Below are 13,017 nucleotides of genomic sequence, written 5' to 3' on the forward strand. Positions count from 1 at the left end.
ATGTTGACGGGCCCAGACGAGGCGGAAAGCTTTATGTCGTGCAGCCACCAAGGGTATCCGAGTGGGCCTTCGGCTCCGAAAACCCATATCGATGATGTTTCGTTGAGTGGTTCGCACGCTGACACTTGTTGATGGCCCAGCATTGAAGTCTGCATAAATTTGCGGAAGCGTTGCACTTCTGTCGCGTTGAACGATTCTCTTCAGTCGTCGTTGGTTCCGTTCTTGCAGGATCTTTTTCCGGCAGCAGCGATATGGGAGATTTTTACATTTTACCGTATTCCTGATACTCACGGTACACTCGTGAAATGGTCGTACGGGAAAATCACAACTTCATCACTACCTAAGAGATGCTCATGCGCCGACTGTAACACAATGTCCAGACTCACTTAAATCTTGATAACCTGACAGTGTACCACCAATAACTGATCTGTCAACTTTGCCAGACGCTTGTTGTCTTATATAGGCGTTGCCGTCCGCAGCGCCATCTCCTACCTATTTACATATGTCTTTGTTTGAATACGCATGCCTATACTAGTTCCTTTGGCACTTTAATGTAGTTTAAACAAAGGGAAGCCACGCCTGCAGAATTTATAGACTTAGAGAAAGCTTTTGACAGCGTTGATTGGAATACACTCTTTGAAAGGATGGACGTAGCAAAGGTCAAATATAGAGAGCGAGAGATTTTACATAACTTGCATAGAAACCAGACGAAATTTGTAAGTTTCGAAGGGCATGAACCACAGAGAGACAACTACATCTTCAAGACTGTGGGTTTCACGCGTGCAAAAGATTCTAGGGTATAAAGTATGAATCTCCATACGGACGGAAACCACCATCGTGAGAATTCATTGTCTTAGAAAACAACTTGTTGACTATAGTGATATCGACTAATGTGGGTGGATAAAGCGGACAGGCAGTTCACAGTGTCAGTTAAATGCTGGGCTACAGCAGCTGGTGAGAAACCACCAATTGCATCTAATTTCTGACTGTGTAGGACAGACAGCACAGCCTCACAAGTGCACAACTATCCATTTCTCACCACAGACGCAAAGCTCAGAGATGGGATTACGATCACTGCCATTGACCTCTCTAAGCATGGAGAAAAGATGCCATAACTGTCCAGAACTGGACTATATGTGTTTCTGCCGATGGCACGGCATATATTCATCATCAATCAGATCTGGCTACGGATCACTTTTGTCAACAGCGAACCATTTAGGCAATTGTGGAGAGTCTCTAGAGTGGGATAAGATGTTGTTGTTGTGGTCTTCAGTCCTGAAACTGGTTTGATGCAGCTCTCCATGCTACTCGATCCTGTGAAAGCTTCTTCATCCCCCAGTACTTACATCAACCTACATCCTCCTGAATCTGCTTAGTGTATTCATCTCTTGGTCTCCCTCTACGATTTTTACCATCCACACTGCCCTTCAATGCTAAATTTGTGATCCCTTGATGCCTCAGAACATGTCCTACCAACCGGTCTCTTCTTGTTGTCAAGTTGTGCCACAAACTCCTCTTCTCCCCAATTCTATTCAGTACCTCCTCATTAGTTATGTTATCTACCCGTCTAATCTTCAACATTCTTCTGTAGCACCGCATTTCGAAAGTTTCTATTCTCTTCTTGTCCAAACTATTTATCGTCCATGTTTCACTTTCATATATGGCTACACTCCATACAAATACTTTCTGAAACGACTTCCTGACACTTAAATCTATACTCGATGTTAACAAATTTCTCTTCTTCAGAAACACCTTCCATGCCATTGCCAGTCTACACTTTTATATCCTCTCTATTTCGACCATCATCAGTTATTTTGCTCCCCACATAGCAAAACTCCTTTACTACTTTAAGTGTCTCATTTCGTAATCTAATTCCCTCAGCATCACCCGACTTAATACGACTACATTCCATTATCCTCGTTTTGCTTTTGTTGATTTTCATCTTATATCCTCCTTTCAAGACACTGTCCATTCCGTTCAACTCCTCTTCGAAGTCCTTTGCTGTCTCTGACAGAATTACAATGTCATCGGCGAACCTCAAAGTTTTTGTTCCTTCTCCATGGATTTTAACACCTACTCCGAATTTTTCTTTTGTTTCCTTTACTGCTTGCTCAGTAAACAGATTGAATAACATCGGGGAGAGGCTACAACCCAGTCTCACTCCCTTCCCAACCGCTGCTTCCCTTTCATGCACCTCGACTCTTATAACAGCAATCTCATTTCTGTACAAATTGTAAATAACCTTTCGCTCCCTGTATTTTACCCCTGCCACCTTTAGAATTTGAAAGAGTGTATTCCAGTCAACATTTTCAAAAGATAGGACGGACTTAAATTAGTCTCTTGATAAGTTTACCATCGTCTCTCAGCAGCAGCCGATACAGGTGTCTAGTGTCTGACCTAGTGCATCCTTTTGTATGCCTATAGCTCCTTGTAAGCAACCTATACCTTCAGCAAGAAAATATATCAGGCTGATGCTCCTAATTTTGTCACAATAGATGAGGAACACTTTACGGCCATGAGGTTGTTTGTGTCGCTTACATGTTACATAACCTCGATTTTACAGTGCATCCAATTCCGACCTGTCGCCTTTGTCGGAATTCAGTGGGAAATTTTGTGGTGGGATTCCAAATGTGCTTTTACTTTATGAAATTATTACGGTCAATTTATCCCGTCTTGTGACGTTCTAATTGGCCAGCAACAACGATTACGACTCTACACCATACCTATAGCACATACAGCTCTACATGACAAGTGAAAAAGAATGGAGAAGTATGTGTGAAGTTGGTGTTACACATCAACATTCGAGGTTGTTTCATTCTCCGTCAGTATTTCAAGGCTGTTATTTATACCAGACTTGCGTGCTTGGAAGAAAAGCATTGCGTTTTTCACGCTTGTATGGTGCACTACAGGTGTGGCTTCAGGGTTCTGTTTATTGGTAGAAGACAGTCAGTGAATCGCATAATGAGAGGGGAGCCTTCACAGCGAGATGGGTCGTTTTGACGGAGCTGATGCTGCTGCCTCCGCCACGCTACTATGGAACTGGTGCTCTGCTCTATCTATGGGCATGGGGGTGCTAACCCATAGATAGTTACACTAAGAATTATAAAAAAGAACGAGCGTTGCGCTTACACTATTTGAGTCAGATCCAGGACACACCGAGACAGGATTTTCATGCTGACCGTTTTCCAAGCTCTTGGCTATGGTATCTTTTGACATCCTGACATTATTAAGGCACAGAGAAACACACCTCAGGAGTGGAAAAAGTTGTAGCAACTATTTTTGGCAGATTTTGTAGCTTGTACATTAATCTGCAGCTCTAGTACCTCCTAGTGTTGCGCCTGAGAACTATAGGTGTTTGTCATTTTTTGGTAGTTACCTGTACATATATTCGAGGATTCTGACAGGGCAGATTTATATTCCATGTGAAGATTATTTGTATGGCAGATTAAGGTTTTATTTCTATTATGTGACATGATATTTACGTGTTTAGTTATTCACTCATGTCTAATTTGTGACCGAGACAATTTTTTGTGTAATAAATTTCTGTTTAATTTCTGTTGTATATGGATAGGTCTAGCTGAGCACGATCGAGATCGGAAAGGCGAATTATTAGCCAGAAGGATGCAATGGAATCGAATGAAGTCACATTCGAATTTTCTAAGGAGAGGCGTCCGCAACATTTGTTCTGCCCGAAACCCAGGAAACTATGCCAGCAGCAAAGCACAGTGTAACTAGCGAAGCTTGTAAAATTTAGAGCACTATCGCACAGAGCAGCTCGAAACTCGGAAGCATGGAAGTTATTACTTTCTGGGCAAAATAATAGCTAGAGAATGCCTTAGTAAACAGGAATCAAGTCAACGCTGATAGGATGGAAGCAACAGAAAATTTGGAAATTTGTGGTAAGGTCTTATGGAACCAAACCGCTGAGGTCATCGGTTCCTAAGCTTACACACTACTTAATCTAACTTAAGCTACCTTACGCTAAGGATAACAAACACAACCATGCCCGAGGAAGGACTTGTACCTCCGACGGGGGGAGCCGCGTGGACCGTGACAAGGCACATGAGACCGCTCGGCTACACAGCGAGGCCATGAAAGCACTAGCAGGTAGAAAAGAAGTGCCGGATAAAGACAGGAAAGAGAGGAAAATCGGTTCCCAATTTAAATCCAAGGATGGATAGCTGGTCAAGATAGTAGAAACTATGGAAGGCAATGTGACCAGGCTGGCTCAGACAGAGCCACGTTTAACGAAAGTAGAAGAAACCGACACCACCTTTATATCTCAAAGGACAGTTTCGTGAGTAGCGATCTGAATCTAAAATTAAGAAAATCGTCGATTCAAAATTCTGTGGAGTTTACTTCACTCAGATGCATCGCTCAGATGTTAAGGAGGGACACTGAGCGATCACAAGTCATAGCGCCATTAATACCCCCAACAGAGAGTGGGAATTCGTGACCATCAACAGGCAGGACTTGAATGAAAAACCTTTCTTCTTGCCGAGGAAATTCCTTGCTTGTAGCACAGGTGGAGTCTTCCACATCTGAACATCGACTGAGCTGTTTAAAGACAGCCTCTGAAACTCTTGGGCAATGCGTGTAACTGGAGTTCATGAGTAAGCACATGAGGAGAGATGTAATTGCGGAAACGTTACCAGTCACGAGGCACTCTACAACTTTTATGGAATTTGAACAGGGAATCATGAAGCCATACGGGTCCACTGCCAAACAAAATAGCATACCTCTAAGCACCACAAAAGCTCTGCAACAGCAGATTGGTGATTGCAGAGGTAATGGCAAAAATCAGGAAACCCCTTTGCTATGGCAGAAGAATACTAAGAATGTGAAGCCGTGATTCTTCTATGGGCAGAATGTGGTAGTGAGAAATCACCAGCTCTTTAACAAAGTGAGGAATAAATCACACAAGCTCTCATTACTGTATGTTAGCCTGTTGTGAATAGAAAGCCTGCTCTTGGAAAATGCAGCCATCCTAGGGATGTTACTCATGAAGGAGGTAATTGGACCACACCATTTCTCAAATCAGTAGATATTCATGCACTGATGTTACTTCAATTATTTTTATATAACTTTAATTAGTTATGTAGTTGCTTTATTTCTTATGTGATCCCTGTCCATAAGTTCTCGTTTGTGTTTAGCAGAAAATCTGTACATAATCATGACACGACACTTGTGGCTGCTTCAGTTTGTCTATAATTATGCGTATTGGGAAATGTCAGGGGTAAAATTGTGCGTAGGGCATTGGAGTTAGACGTGCCTCCCAAATCTTGTTTTTCTTATTTTATTGATTTTGGTTGGAGAACACCACAGCTTTTTTCGTAAACTATACTGAAAAGAAATACTGTAATCAGCCACACATTTTCTTGAAATAATTTTATTGTACCATTACTAGTTTCCGGCTTTGACCCATCTTAGACTGTAGCGTTGATTTCTGGTACGTTTTACACTTCCATCATAAAATATGACAATATTTAAAAAAAATGCAAATGCTATCATACGATCATGAGCTCAGGCCTGAAATTAGCAATGGTACAATAAAATCATTTCAAGAAAACCTGTGACTGGATGCAATACTTCGAGCAATGTAATTTGCAAAAACAGTTGCTGTGTTTTCCAACCAAACTGGATAAAATAATAAAAATAAGATTTGTGAGGCACGTCTAACTTCAATGCTATATGCACAGCTTTACACTGTTATTTCCCAGTGGGCACAAATATATACAGATTGTATCAACCACAAGTGTTATATAAGGACTGCTTAAAGGCTTTTTTGTGATGCATAGTTTACAGAAGATTGGTACAGTAAAATCATTTAAAGAAAACTTGTGGCTGGTTGCAGTATTTCATACAGTGTAACTTATTGTTATTGTTGAACTTGAGCATCAGTGTGTTTGCGTTCGACAATCTCAAAATCTCACGTCCAATGATAGCATGTTGCAAGAGCATAACGCCTGTTTTGCGAATGTTTTAGATAATCAAGTGCAGCTACAGCCAGCGAAATTCCTCAACAGATCTGATTACATGTAATTATCTGTTTCGGAAGCGTTGAAGATGTAAGGTAACAACATTTGATGTATTGTTCCTCTAAAATTGTGTTTTTTCTCAGGGTACGTTGCCTTATTTTCGTTTGGCTTCCTGTGCAGGTTGTGTGTATCAGATTTTGTTGTGAGATGCATGTCTTTATTTTAAAAAGAAGATAGTGTCTTCCAGTTTTATGAAGTTCAAAAGGGTGTAGCAAATCGTGATGTGACGTGAGAGATGACTTTTGTGACTGGTATGGGGAAGACTTAGGGATTTTGTGTTCCGGATGATCAGCAACCGCACAGAACGTGCTTTGATAGATATTTTTCGCCTGCTTGCAGCTGAAAATTAGGCACCTGGATATTTGCCCAGCTGTTTTGAGAATTTCAGAAGCCATATTCTACCAACAGGGCGCTGAGCGATCCTGACCATACTTACGGTAGGAATGTTATTTTACTCTGTGTCATTTTTGTGCATTTAGCAGCCTATATTGCTGAAACATGAACTTAAATCGGTAGTGCACATCTCACTTACAAGGAAATATCGGTAACGTCTTCACATTTTAAAGAGACAAAGCACACGTGTAAGATATCAGAAACAGTAATCGATCCCGTGTAAAACTATGCCTCGTTTTTAATAATACACAGTTATGGCCTTGTGAATGTACATCTTTAAAACTTCACGCGTGCCGGCCATTTTCCAATCACTTTGCTCCACAGTAACTGCTTAACGCCCAAGAGCAAAGTGCAGCACCATGGAATGTATAATACGTTTGCGTCCATAGTGTCAGCAAAGAGACAAGCGATAGTACGGCACCCACAGGGTCAGTACCGAAGGTTGGTCAAGTTTGAACGTCTACTCGTTAAACAAAGAGAGCTCCTGAAAGTCGTGTATGGTAGGCACGATGATATACTAGTCATCAATTAAATAAAAATTGCAGGTTGCCACTTCAGTTGTATCTATATCGACGTGGAAAGTTTATGGAGCTTTCTTTGGGTTGTACTTTATACCTTTCAGTGTCGTTGCAGTAATAATAGACAACTCTATGAATGAAGAGACCCCAGATGTAGAGTGAAGTGCTTCCTTACATGAGGATTAAAATGACGATAATGAGTATACGCTTTCACCAATCATATTCGTCGATCAGATTCATTGGCACAACGGGGCAGCGATGTAAAAACAAGAATGTATGTTATGATGAAGCTTGCTCTGATGATGTAATTTCGTTGGATACTACTTTGCCCTTTCCGTAACATGGGAGTGTAGGAAAAGACTTTTCACCTTTTGGAAAATTGGAAAGAAGGGAAACCTTTTTTCAGGGCTGTCGAGAGGAACTTTAAATTATTAAAACACGGACCAGAAGACACAGAAGAATTTGTAAGAGGGTCGTTCAAGAAGTAATACCCCACATTTATTTTCTCAGAGCATATTTATTGTTACGAGTCATAATTTAGTGCTAATGTACATCATTATGTTTTGTCCATGTCCTATTTTTCTACGTAGACTCTATTACATTTTATGACCGTACGCGAACGTTGTGGAAGAGCATGTATTAAAAGCTGGTAAAAGCTTTTGTCCTGTAGGCGTAGCCATGTTTTCATTGCGTGAGTGACACTCTCGTCATCTAAAAACCTACGTCCTCTATTATTTGCAGGATATATTCCAATCTCTGTTTTCCTCTACAGTTTTTGCCTTCTACAGCTCCCTCTAGTTCATGGAAGTCATTCCCCCATGACTTAAAAGAAGTCCTGTCATCCTGTTCCTTCTCCTTATCAGTGTTTTCCACATATTCTTTTCCTCTCCGATTCTACACAGAACCTCCTTGTTCGTTGCCTTATCAATTCACCTAATTCTCAACATTCTTCTGTAGCACCACATCTCAGATTCTTTAATTCTCTTCTGTTCCGGTTTTCCCATAGTCCATGTTTCACGACCATACAATGTTGTACTTCATACGTACATTCTCAGAAATTGTTTCCTCAACTTAAGGCCGATATTTGATATGAGTAGACTTCTCTTGGCCAGGAACACGCCTTTTGCCATTTCTAGTCTGCTTTTGATGTCCTCCTTTCTCCGTCACTCGTTATTTTACTGCCTAGGCCGCAGAATTCCTTCACTTCATCTACTTCGTGACCATCAATTGCGATATTAAGTTTCTCGCTGTCCTCATTTCTAGTACTTCTCATTACCTGCGTCTTTCTTCGATTTACTCTCAATCCATTTTTTGTACTCATTAGTCTGTTCATTCCATTCTGCACATCACGTAATTCTTCTTCACTTTCACTCAGGATAGCAATGTCATCAGCGAGTTTTATCATTGATATCCTTTCACCTTGAATTTTAATTCCAGTCCTGAACCTTTCTTTTATTTCCATCATTGCTTCCTCGATGTACAGATTGAGCACTAGGGGAAAAAGACTGCATCCTTGTCTTACACCCTTTTTAATTCGAGCACTTCGTTCTTGGTAGTCCACTCTTATTATTCCCTCTTGGCTGTAGTACGCATTGTATATGACCCGTCTCTCCCTACAGCTTACCCCTATTTTTTCAGAATTTTGAACATATTGCACCATTTTACATGGTTGAACGCTTTTTTTAGGTCGCCGAACCCTATGAACGTGTCTTGATTTTTCTTTAGCCTTGCTTATATTATTAACCGCAACGTCAGAATTACTTCTCTCGTGCCTTTACCTTTCCTAAAGCCAAACAGATCGTCATGTAGCTGATTCTCAATTTTCTTTTCCATTCTTCTATATATTATTCTTGTCAGCAACTTGAATGCATGAGCTGTGAAGGTGACTGTGCGGTAATTTCCGCACTTGTCAGCTCTTTCCGTCTTGGGAATTGTGTGGTTGCTATTTATCGGAAAGTCAGAAGTTACATCGCCAGACTCATACATTCTACAGACTAAAGTGAGTAGTCGTGTTGTTGCCATTCCACCAATTTTAGAAATTCTGATGGAATGTTATCTGTCACTTGCTTGATATTAAGTCCTCCAAAGCTCTTTTAAATTCTGGTTCCCCGTAGAGAATCTTAAAGCGGCCCAAAGAGATGGAAGACCGAGGGTGCCAGATCTGGACTGTAGGGTGGATGAGGCAATGATGTCCAACCCAATTTGGCGATGTGTTCCCGTGTTCTTGGTCTCGATCATTGCACTTCCAATGACCGACAACTTTAGAGCTAATTGTCGAGTTGTGGTGCGGCGGTAAGCACGAATAGCGGCATCCACACGCTTCAGCATGTCTGGAGCAGCGGCTGTGACAGGACGTCCCGAGCGTGGCTGATCATGGAGCAGGACAAATGAATGAAAAGAACAGGTGTGACACTAAACAGGAAGCGCAGCGCTTTTAACTAGTAACACTGCTGCTTTGTCTTATTTTCTTTGAATAATAAAGCTGACCTTGTTAATATCAAGAACATTTGCAGGAGTTGCGCAATTCTTCAACGTGACTGGCATTATTAAATTACAAATCGAAAATTAGACAATAATTATTCACTTGCTTAGGTTTATTCAGTTTGATACACATATAACTACTGCAGGTTTACAGTACGAGAATATTGTTAAAATATTATTGAACGTACACTCACGTTCAGAAGAAATAGAACACCTTGAACGAATAGCGATAGGTTGTTCATATTCACAGGAGATATACATTGATACGTTCTGCAGAAATGATGAGCATTTGAACCATGTCGGCCAGCAGGTTCAAGGTCCACATCGATATCGCGGCGCAACATCACATACCGTCAAAATGCCCTATGGCTTCCTGACAGATGTATGTGCCAACCGTACTATCAAATCAGTGAATTTGAAAGGGAATGCATTATTGGCAAGAGAGAATATGATGCATACATCAGGGAAATTGCTGCTCGTGTGGACGAAGTGTATGGGCAGTGAAACGAGTGTGTGCAGAATCGTTCATGGAAGGCCGTAGAACACGACGAGATGGGTCAGGACGCACCACTCAGACCATCCCTCGAGACTATCCACGCCTCATCCGAATGGCATTCCAGAACCGAACTGCGTTTCTGGCGCAAGAGCGGAACAGTGGAACACATCGTCCACTATGAGAGGTGACAGGCCGTGGCCGTTTATTACGGCATGGGTTATTGGGGATCGTCCACTTCTCCACCTACCTTTGACGGAAGTGCAGAAACATGCTAGACGGCAATGGTGTATGGAACGATGACACTAGAGTCAGGAATGGCATCAGATGGTGTTTTCGGACAAAACCAGGTTCTGTTTGCTTGAAAATAATGGCCGCAGTTTGGTTCGCGCAGGCATAAGGAGCGGAATCACATTGACTACATCCACATGAGACGTTCAGCACCAACTCGAGGCCTTATGTTGTGGGGTGACTGGGTACAATCACAGATCACAGTTGGTACGCATCCAGGACACTGTCACCAGTGTGACCTACGTGAGTGAGATCCAGCGACCCTTTCTGCGCAATACCCCACACGCCATTTTTAGCAAGACAACGCACGATGGCATGTCGTTACACGGACACATGCCTTCTTGGTGTCACAGGATGTCAGCCTTTTGTCCTGGCCCGCCAGATCACGAGACTTGTGGCCAATCGATATGGTGAAACGACGGGTGCAGCGCTGTGACACAATACCAACCACGACTGATGAACTTTGGAACCAGGTGAAAGCAGCGTAGATGGCTGTATCACAGGATTCCATTCGCGTCTTATACGCGTTGATGCCATGACGCATGGAACAAGTTATCAGGGCCCATGGCGGATCCTGTCCCTACAATTCGAAAGGGCATACGCTCAACAGAGGTGACTGAAGTGCTAATCAATTCTACGGAATATGCTAATGTACATGTCCTGTGAATGTGGACATCATATCTCTAGTCGTTCAATGTGTTCTGTTTTTTCTGAACATGAGTGTATACAGGGTGTTTCAAAAATGACCGGTATATTTGAAACGGCAATACAAACTAAACGAGCAGCGATAGAAATACACCGTTTGTTGCAATATGCTTGGGACAACAGTACATCTTCAGGCAGACAAACTTTCGAAATTACAGTAGTTACAATTGTCAACAACAGATGGTGCTGCGGTCTGGAAAACGCTATAGTACGATATTTTCCACATATCCACCATGCGTAGCAATAATATGGCGTAGTCTCTGAATGAAATTACCCGAAACCTTTGACAGCGTGTCTGGCGTAATGGCTTCACATGCAGATGAGATGTACTGCTTCAGCTGTTCAATTGTTTCTGGATTCTGGCGGTACACCTGATCTTTCAAGTGTCCCCACAGAAAGAAGTCACAGGGGTTCATGTCTGGCGAATAGGGAGGCCAATCCACGCCGCCTCCTGTATGTTTAGGATAGCCCAAAGCAATCACACGATCATCGAAATATTCATTCAGGAAATTAAAGACGTCGGCCGTGCGATGTGGCCGGGCACCATCTTGCATAAACCACGAGGTGTTCGCAGTGTCGTGTAAGGCAGCTTGTACCGCCACAGATTCACGAAGAATGTCCAGATAGCGTGATGCAGTAATCGTTTCGGATCTGAAAAATGGACCAATGATTCCTTTGTAAGAAATGGCGGCCCAGACCAGTACTTTTTGAGGATGCAGGGACGATGGGACTGCAACATGGGGCTTTCCGGTTCCCCAGATGCGCCAGTTCTGTTTATTGACGAAGCCGTCCAGGTAAAAATAAGCTTCGTCAGTAAACCAAATGCTGCCAACATGCATATCGCCGCCATCAATCCTGTGCATTATATCGTTAGCGAATGTCTCTCGTGCAGCAATGGTAGCGGCGCTGAGGGGTTGTCGCGTTTGAATTTTGTATGGATAGAGGTGTAAACTCTGGCGCATGAGACGATACGTGGACGTTGGCGTCATTTGGACCGCAGCTGCAACACGGCGAACGGAAACCCGAGGCCCCTGTTGGATCACCTGCTGCAGTAGCTGCGCGTTGCCCTCTGTGGTTGCCGTATGCGGTCGCCCTACTTTCCAGCACGTTCATCCGTCACGTTCCCAGTCCGTTGAAATTTCTCAAACAGATCCTTTATGGTATCGCTTTTCGGTCCTTTGGTTACATTAAACCTCCGTTGAAAACTTCGTCTTGTTGCAACAACACTGTGTTCTAGGCCGTGGAATTCCAACACCAGAAAAATCCTCTGTTCTAAGGAATAAACCATGTTGTCCACAGCACACTTGCACGATGTGAACAGCACACGCTTACAGCAGAAAGACGACGTACAGAATGGCGCACCCACAGACTGCGTTGTCTTCTGTATCTTTCACATCACTTGCAGCGCCAGCTGTTGTTGAAAAGTGTAACTACTGTAATTTCGAAAGTTTGTCCGCCTGAAAATGTACTGTTGTCCAAACAAACGGTGTATTTCAATCGCTGCACGATTAGTTTTTATTGCCGTTTCAAATATACCGGTCATTTTTGAAACACCCTGTATGTGCATGAGCTTGACATATTACGTACTCTTAGTAGGTACCTGTTTTTCACGTAAAATAACGTGCGATCTTGTAAAGTATTTCAAAACACGCTTGGACCTATGCACCTCCCCCCTCCTTTTCCCTCACCTTGAACACCGCGCGGATACGAGGGCTGTGGTTGTCACTCTGCTATTCAGTGCTTCACGCTCGGGCATAGGTGGCTGCAGTGAGGCAGAGCATGTGACAAACAACTGATGTGTGCAAAAGTCTAAACCTATACTTCCGTAAATTCATAACTGCGTACTATCAGAATTATGATCGTAATAGTAGTTGGGGTACGTCTGCTGGGGATGATATCTTGCAGGTGTGTTTTTTTGTCCTTAAAATATGCCAAGTTGCTGATGTTTCTATTTCAGAGTATCACACCGACTGGGCTACTGTAGAACAACAGTAGTTGTTAAACGTAAGGACTTTTAAGGTAATGTGATTTGAGTAACATGCCGAGGAACGATTATGCCTAAGTCTGGATTTGAACTTGTACCCTGCTGTGGAACTGA

Source organism: Schistocerca gregaria, chromosome 3, assembly GCF_023897955.1.
Source record: "Schistocerca gregaria isolate iqSchGreg1 chromosome 3, iqSchGreg1.2, whole genome shotgun sequence".
In the NCBI taxonomy this organism is placed as follows: Eukaryota; Metazoa; Arthropoda; class Insecta; order Orthoptera; family Acrididae; genus Schistocerca; species Schistocerca gregaria.